The sequence below is a fragment of the Hippoglossus hippoglossus genome, chromosome 1 (genome assembly GCF_009819705.1).
Source record: "Hippoglossus hippoglossus isolate fHipHip1 chromosome 1, fHipHip1.pri, whole genome shotgun sequence".
Lineage (NCBI taxonomy): Eukaryota > Metazoa > Chordata > Actinopteri > Pleuronectiformes > Pleuronectidae > Hippoglossus > Hippoglossus hippoglossus.
The window spans coordinates 25,670,812-25,679,632 of NC_047151.1; positions in this window are offsets into that span (position 1 = coordinate 25,670,812).

Below are 8,821 nucleotides of genomic sequence, written 5' to 3' on the forward strand. Positions count from 1 at the left end.
TTTTTTAAAACCTCAAATCTTCAGCTTCTAACCTGAGGCCAAATTTCAGATAACGCTGTTGACGTCATCCATTTTTTTTTTACCCATAAACGAACTTTTTCTTTACAGGTTGAGCAGTAAACTGATCTTCACGTCTCAGCAACATCTAGTTGCAATATTCTCGGCCTGAAACAACTGCTCTGTCCTCATTCGTCCAAAAAATATTGCAATCCTCTGCCATTGTATAACAGTTAAATGTTGTGTGACATTTTAATTAGGATTTTCATTATGAATAGATGGATTAGAGCTCTAACGCTGGAACATGAGCCAGCGTTGCACAAGGCGAGTTAATCCAAACCACAGCTGCAGCGCTCATGATGCAATCTCATGAGAGGACTGCTCAATATTAATGAAAATAAAAACACAGAGAGAAAACATCCTGATTCACATGCTTTTCTTTTATTCCTCTCTCTGCTGACTCACTCTTTTCCTTTCCTCCCTTTTCTGCTCACTGATAAACTGAAAACGAGTTCACTAAGAAGAACAAAGAAACACGAGTAACACCATTATTCCAACAGACGACTTACATTCTGCAGCACATCTGTCATGTTTGTTCCGGACAATGTTATCAAACTATTGAAGATAAATTCTAAACTGTTGACACATTTTACAGTGACGTGTTATTCAATCAGAGTTTGAATGCCATGGTCTTGTACTGACTGTGTTGCATCTACTTAAGGACATAGTTAACCAGCATGTCCTCCAGTAGCCACAGCAGGATAATATCAAGTTTCATGAACTCCTCACTCACCAGATCTTCATCCCATAGAAGGAAACACCTTGTCCAGAACATCCAATGCTTTCACTGTTAAATGTGAGTAGCAGCATAACAGCGCCCGTGTTAAAAGGGGGCATTCAAACTTTGTCTGTTGCTAAGTGACAGCAGTAATAACAATAATACCACCTTTATTTGTATAGCACTTATCTAAACGAGGTTACAAAGTGCTTCACACACAAGTCCGTGGCAGTAAGGGGCGGGACAAGCTGGTGACGCAAATCACAGAAATCCTCCGTAGACCAGATCTACATAGAGTAGACCGAGCCCTCTGGAGGAAGTGGCCCCTGAACTGGGACATGTTGGCATGTAGCACTAACTCCATGCATCTCCATGCAGTTAGCATGTTACTGAAACATAGGATCCAACTGGCAAAGCACAAACAAACCCTCCAAACATTCATAAATAACAAATGTAGACTGGGACAGAAGAATAACGTCATTAGAACCTGTGAGTGGCTGTCAGCTGTAGCAGGCTCCCTGCATAGATGAAGGTTTGGTTCTGACCCGGCCCTTTAGCACGCCTCTCCCCATTCACAACCACAGCGAACAACCACAGCGATTGTATTCATAAATAAAACTGGTGTTAAATCTCCATTTACGCAACATTTGGTTAAAGTCCATCAGCGGAGGAGGCGTGTGTGATACTTTATGGATTTTGTTTTGCCAACCTATAACAATATTATGATGTAATTATCTATCTTAGCTTGTTGGCCTTTCGCTGCCTGAGGGAACAAACCTGTAATATGGATATTTATAGTTTGATTCGTTCCTTCTGGAACATTCTTCATCGCTTAGCAAACACGGAGTTCTTTTTCTTCCACCCACCTTGTTTTAAATCAGCCAATGAGATTAATACGTTGTCTGAGAAACGACTCTGCAGCTCGATCTGTTTTTCTCATTCCGTGTCTCGGTCCTTCCGTCTCTGAGGTACGAGCGGATTGAGTGCCGACTGACGGACGGAATTAAGTACGTGCAAACTCTCTGGCAACCCTCCCTTCAGTACCTCATAGTGTTTAATCAAAACCATGCCCCGCACTTGCCCCCGTCCTTCCACTGCAGCTCCTCCACTCTTCTCAAACAGAAAGAGAAGTCCTTCTTTTCTTCTTCTTCTTCTTCTTTTTGTGTGTGCTTGTTGATCTTTTTTCATACAGTGGAAAGTTTACACAAAGGAGAGCCTTATCCCCGGAGCCTGCCTCTCTCGCTCCGCTTTCCAAATACCTGCAGGATGAAATCAAACTCCCTTTTGAAAATTGCATTATAAGTGTGTGTGTGTGTGTGTGTCTCCCCCTCCCCCCCCCCCCCCCCCCCCTAACCTCTCCCCTCGTCAGATGAGCGTTCCCGCTCTCCAGGAGAGGGTCAGCCGTCACTCCGTGGGCGTCAGACCTCGTTGCAGGTCTTAATTAATGCGTGGGGGAGGTTTCGTGGGAGAAAGGAGGCGCTGCCAGAGAAAACACAGGAAGCTGGAACAGGTAAGATACGGCTTTACGTGGATGGACGGTGCATTTTTAGGAGCTGACGCGTGAAGCTCGACAAAATGATCTGGCACCTTCTTCTCCGAGACATATGGTCCGAATTGGTGGTAACGTACAAGAGTGTATACTTTCCATAAGTTAGCCAGCAGGAGGGAAACGGGACAATGAATAATAAATGTAGAGTTATTTCATTTCATCCCTTCAAACACATGTTCTGAACGAGTGGTCAGTTTGTTATCGTATGAAACTGAACCGGTACAATGACCCACTTTGTGCTTTGTTTGTCTCGGCCTGTTTGTGGAACTTGTCATGAATCAAAATGAGAACTGTTGAACTTCATCTTATCGAACCGCAGACAAACGTGCAAACTTGAAGTGAAGAATAGGGAACTTGAGTTAAAGAGAAATATGAAGCTGCTTTTTGGGGACGTGCAGTGAACTCCGGATAATCTCCTGACGTTATCCTCAAGGGCTGCAGAACGCAAAACACCAAGTCAGAGGCTCAGGACATTCGCTGGAGTTTTTCCTGTCAGACCCTCTAATAAAGAGAACGTAAGAAGACAGCAGGATCATGTTCGGAGAGTTCACAGCGAGGGAGGAGCCGTACACGTAAAAGACACTTGAAGACGACGTCAGCTTGGGAAGAGATTCGAGTACTGACTGATGTTGATGATGATCACGCTTCACGTTCTATCATCACAATCCACCTTCACGCTCACGAATCATGTTACATGTTGTTGTGTATTCTTCTGAACTCAGACACTCTCCTGCTGCGTTCTTCATGTGAAAGTTAAACACCAGGAAATATCCAGACCCAATTCGTCCTGAGTTCATTTCTGAAAACAGATAAAAGAGACCCTGCACACTTAATAGCGTTTTTTGAACTGTACACTAAATCATAGGACTTTGATGAGACACATTAATGCTGGTTTTCATATCACATATAAAAAGAAAATCATAACTAAATCTACATCTATGTGTTAAGGATGGCTCACAGCGCCTCCTAGTGTTTCAAACCCTCTCAGACGCTGCAGGGCCAAAAGTTAGTTTATCAAATAAAACTGATATTTCTGCCTGATTTTAGCGCCGACATGTGTCCAGAGGAATCATCTTTAAGTGTAACCTCACATCTGAGCTTCATGTGGGACACTTTGTTGAGCTTTGTTGATCTGGTTTCTCTCCTCCTGGGAGTTCAGAGGTCAGGATCTGACCTCTGGTGATCTCCAGTGAGGTAGATAAAAGTGTGAATGAGATCCCAGGAGTCTTTGGTGTTGAATTATGCAGATAATAGAGAAACACTGTGGCACTCGCTCTTCATATGACGTCTTAAAACACAAAGGATTTATTGACTAAAGTGATGTTTTGCTAAAGTGATGATTATATTATCATTAGTTTATTCCCCGAGCATGTGGGTAAACAATGAGGAGGAAAAAAGCTCTTCAAACAACACAATTAGCGTTGTGTCACCTCTAAAACTCACTGATAGACTCACTGGATCTCCAGTTTAATCACACATGTATAAAAAATAAACGTTTCTAATAATTGTTACAATGTTTTCTTAGGCGCGGTTATGAGCTGCATGTTTTTCAGGGCCAAACGTAACAACCAATAAGTGGTTCGGGGAGATATAACATGTTGATTAGTGAACTGTGGAGTTTACCTGAGGACAGAGACGGGCTTGACTCGTTATTTCCAGTCTTTGTGCCAAAGTAATTGGCTGCTGGCTGCCGCTCAAGTGTGATTAGTATCGTGCAGACAGTGGCATCTAGCTTCTTATTCATCTGGTGCAATTAAAGTAAATAAGCGTATTATTCAAAAGGTTGAAACGTTTTTTAACTCGCTCTGCCCCAAACTGATGACGTGCGAGAGAAGGATTATTGGTCCTCACCACAGAAAACACCAGAGAGACATAGACTTCACGAGTCGTATGAAGATGAGCTGGATATAACCTGAACTAAAGAGGGAAATTATATCAATTTGTAAAATTAGATTTTACTCCTTTAGTAATCTTTTGTAAAGTACTTTTGTGTGTAGTTGTTGTGCAAATATCTTTTTTAATTTGCAAGCTTTCGGTCAGAAACCCTGAAACAATGAAAGTGAGAGGTAGAGTCATTTTCTCGTAGATTTCTATGGAAACAACTAGTGGAGTCGCCCTCTGCTGGTGATTGGAGAGAATACAGATTTCAGGCTCTTCCGCATTGGCTACACGTTCCGGAACTGGAGGCTACGTCCATTTTTATATACAGTCTATGCTCAGAGCAGCATAGGTAACCTTTCCTACATCGTAATCTATCTCTCTGCTTTCATTTAGTAAATCACTAAATATGCTACATGGAAGTTTCTGAACGTTCAACATCCTGCGAGTTTTGTCCTGCACCTGACGATTTACATCTATAGCTGCAGAGTCTACGTCCATTTTTACAAACGGTCTATGACCTTATTTTAAAGTAGTTGTAGGTCAACAGGACTGATGAAGACTCACATCTGGGTTCAAACGAAGCCGGTTGAATGTGTCCCAGCTGTTTGGGATATTAGTATAACTTTCCTATTATTTTAAGGGTTGAACAGAGAATAAAACGGAGTAAGTTAAAGGTGTAAATGTGTGTAAAGCACCGAGGCAGTTAAAGGTGTAAGAAGTGATTTACTGCAGCCCTGCCCAGTGGTTCAGGGATCTCGTCATAATTAGTTCATCCGAATAAAAGTTTTATTCAGAGATGAGGAAACAATTCCTGGGTCTGTAGTCTTTCCCCCCATACTCCTGTTTCCATGAAGTTCATATCCATAATTCTTTTATGGCGTCTTTGGGCTGGGAGTTTTTCCCTGCTGGCATTTTCTTCCTGAAACCCGAGGAAACCGTTTGTGTTGGGAGAGCGTCCTGTGTTCCTTCATGTTGGGAGTTTTCAAAAAGAGGTTTAGAGGAGGACAGGAGGGGAAAAGAAGCATTTTTTAGACACAGGTTCTGAGTTTGAGTTTATGTGAGAATGTGTGTGAGCAGATTTATTGTATACAGGAACATAAACAGCTCTTTCCTGGGCCGAGACGTCATGTGTCTGTGATTTACACGAGAACAAAAACGAGAAAGAAGCAGAGGATAAAAAGGTCAACTTGCTAAATAGAGGATCTGTCTTTTTCCAGCTCTGAGATCTCCACGAGCAGTTCATTAAATACATATATCACTGAACGAATTACTCAACATTCATCCCTCTGCCCAGCTATGCTTTCCAGCTGTGCCTGGGGGATCCAGAGGTGTTCCCAGGCCTCCTCCCTTCCCCTCGCTCGTGGAAAAGACCCAGAGACACTTAAACCACTTCACTTGGGGCAAGAAAAGTCAACAGTTACCGAACTGAGATATCTCAGCCCAACTTTGGCAACAAGGCTGTCGTGGTTTTTAAAACTAATGAGAAATCATGGTTTTCCATCACTTTAGTTGTAGATTTAAATACTACAATACCCATGAGTCTCAGCCAACACTATGGGTAAGAGGCCTGGGCTGAGGTAAAGGGATTGATGACAGAAAGGGGAGGGACTTCATTATAAAACTAGCTAAATAGTGCAGAATATTTTTGAGATCGACCAATCAGAGGCACGTATCAGAGCTGAACTGGGAACAAACTAAAGCACCATGTACTTTCTGAATTCATCTAAAAATGTTGAATATCACGATTCTGCAAAGGAAAACCTTAAACACTTGCAAGGTCTCATTAACTACGATGTTAAAAGGGCTCTAAATGAACTGGACTTGTGTGTGTGTGTGTGTGTGTGTGTGTGTGTGTGTGTGTGTGTGTGTGTGTGTGTGTGTGTGTGTGTGTGTGTGTGTGTGTGTGTGTGTCAGCCACTGATTACAGACGTGTGGATCGATTTCAATCAAAGAGACAGAGTCAAGTCCCAGTCAACCAAACAACCAGGTCAAACACGTCACATGACCCTGACAACCTGGATCAGACAGGCAGGTTTATGACGGGACCCCCCACTCTGGGTCACCCACTTCAAAAAGAAAATCCAAACCCCCCCCCCCCCCCCCCCCCCCTTCCCACCTCCACGTCTCCCACAGGAGCCGCTGGGTGTGGGATATGAAGCATGTGTTCTTCCACACGTATGTCGGCTCCGTGTGGATGATATGTTAATCAATGTAAACATTGTGTCTTAATCATGTTTAAAATGAAGAACGCTAAATATCACACATCTGTAAGTTACCGGCTATATTACGTTTACTGATTCTCACTATATCTCAACTTCTGTTTAACTCCACACTTTTTAATTGTTCATTTTCTTGCTTGTTGTTTTTTCTCATGTGTCTGTCACTTTGAATTAAGCTGCATGAAAGTTATATAAATAAAGTGTGATTGATTGATATTAACCTCTTTGCACAGTATGTTTGGTTTAGGCTTAAGTATGTTTTATTATTTACTTACGTGTTGTTGTTTTGGGAATAGCCACGGCCAATTGCGTCTACTATTTGCACTGCCTCTGTTAAAACACACTTATTATGCACAGTACGTTTTGGTTTTCAGGTGAAATGTTTCCACATTTAGGTTTTAGTATTTTTTTATTTAATAGTTTTTAGATCTAAAAATTACAATTTTGACTGTTTGCCTATTTGCTTACCTCCAGAGAAACACATTTCTACCTACGCACAACATGCTTGGTTCTGGTTGTAGTTTGTTTTGCTCAGTTCAGTCTGTTCTCACAAATTACTAATAACTTACCTTTTGCACAGACTTTCACTTTTACTTTACTTCCATAATTACTTTAATGATTCTCCTGCCCTGTATGTTTGCAGCTATTTACTAAGGGATCAATAACGTATCTATCTATCTATCTATCTATCTATCTATCTATCTATCTATCTCTGGAAAAAGGCACATCCTGAGGTTCTGGATCTTGAGATACAGTTTTTGTTTTGGTGAAATTCCAGTTTTCTGGACAATAATCAACTTGAACGTTTCACTACTTTAGCAGTTGTGGCTTTTCTAAGTTTGAACCTTTTGACATCCACTTGGCCTTTGGTCGACTTCACAGACTTTTCTTGAAATCCCACAAACAACCACTAAATGTTTAATTGACATTAAACCAGTTTTAATGACAACTTCACAGTAGAATTACAGCATCATCTGACCTCCAGTGTCGTGGCTGCACGAGCTCAATGGTGTTTTGTGTTTGGATATGAATGGATGACACCAGACCACAGTTTAAATGTGGCAGTCTTACAAACTCAATCAAAATCAGACGGCTGTTGTCTTTCGCCTCATTCACATGAGTAATTATTAAAACGGGGGTTTTCCTCCTCTGTTCTTCAGAGAAACAAAAAAAAATCTCTGGTCACATGAAAAATGCATAAACAACTGTCAGGCGCTGTCAGGAGTTTGCCAAAGCACCAGGCAGTGATTTAACCGTCACCATAAAACCATGAAGGCCAGGCAGCAGCCAGGATTAAAAGTTATTAACGGGTGCGGTTCTATGACGGGAAGAGCCCAAAAAAAAACTCAAGCTTTCCCTGTCGGCCCTGAAAACGCTGCTGCTGCTGGTTTTCTAAAAATCTTTACCCGGGATGGATTTTTACAAAAGCGTTGAGGTGGATGAAAAGGTCTAAATGTGTAGAAAAAGTATAAAAATACCCACGTACGTGTGGACAGGACCTTGGACCACACGTCTAGGCTAATTAAAACAAACCTTTATTGATAAAGTACCAACTTCAGCATCAGTTGTTAGGAAACATTGCATCAAATATGGAATTTTATCCCTATGGGTCAGTTCCAGAGATGATGACATTAGTTATATATAGTACAATAATTGTCTAGACCACCCATCTGCGATCTGTTAGTGTGTATCATGGTAAAACATACATTATATTATATATAATGTGTTGTGATTTATTTGATGTAAAGAGCTAAACCAACAACGTCTTTAGAGGTTTTTCTCTGTTTACTCGGAGGAAACGAGCCAAACAACAAAGTCCTCCGGTCAGTTCCTTACATATGTGCAGCCCCAACTTAAATCAAACAACCGAGGAAAGTCAGCATATTACACTGCAACTTTAAACTAGCCAGTAAACGTACAAACATAACAGACGAGGGGTTTACGTTCAGGCATGTGAATGACCTAATCGTCCCGTACAGGAGGAGGGCCCCCCCCCCCCCCGAAGGTGAACGTAATGGTTCAGACCATCAAACGACGGAGGCCCCCACATGCCCGGTAATGGACGAGCATGTGAAGGTGTGAATGCGGAGCCTATGGGAGCTGGAACCAAACACAATAAACTTCAGGCTTTTATTGGTTGCTGTTAATAACAAGGAGTCCCAGGGCTGTCGGTGCTGTCACGCCTCAGCTGCACCTCAGAATGCAGCTCAGACTGTAACTCGCCCCCTTCCCACACACTGCAGGTCACAGGGCTCTCTCTCCAACACACACACACACACACACACACACACACACACACACACACACACACACACACACCAAAAACATCAGTGTATATATGTAATGCTATGAACTGTGATCTATTTTTAATTGGGTTTAAATTATGCTAATTAATGG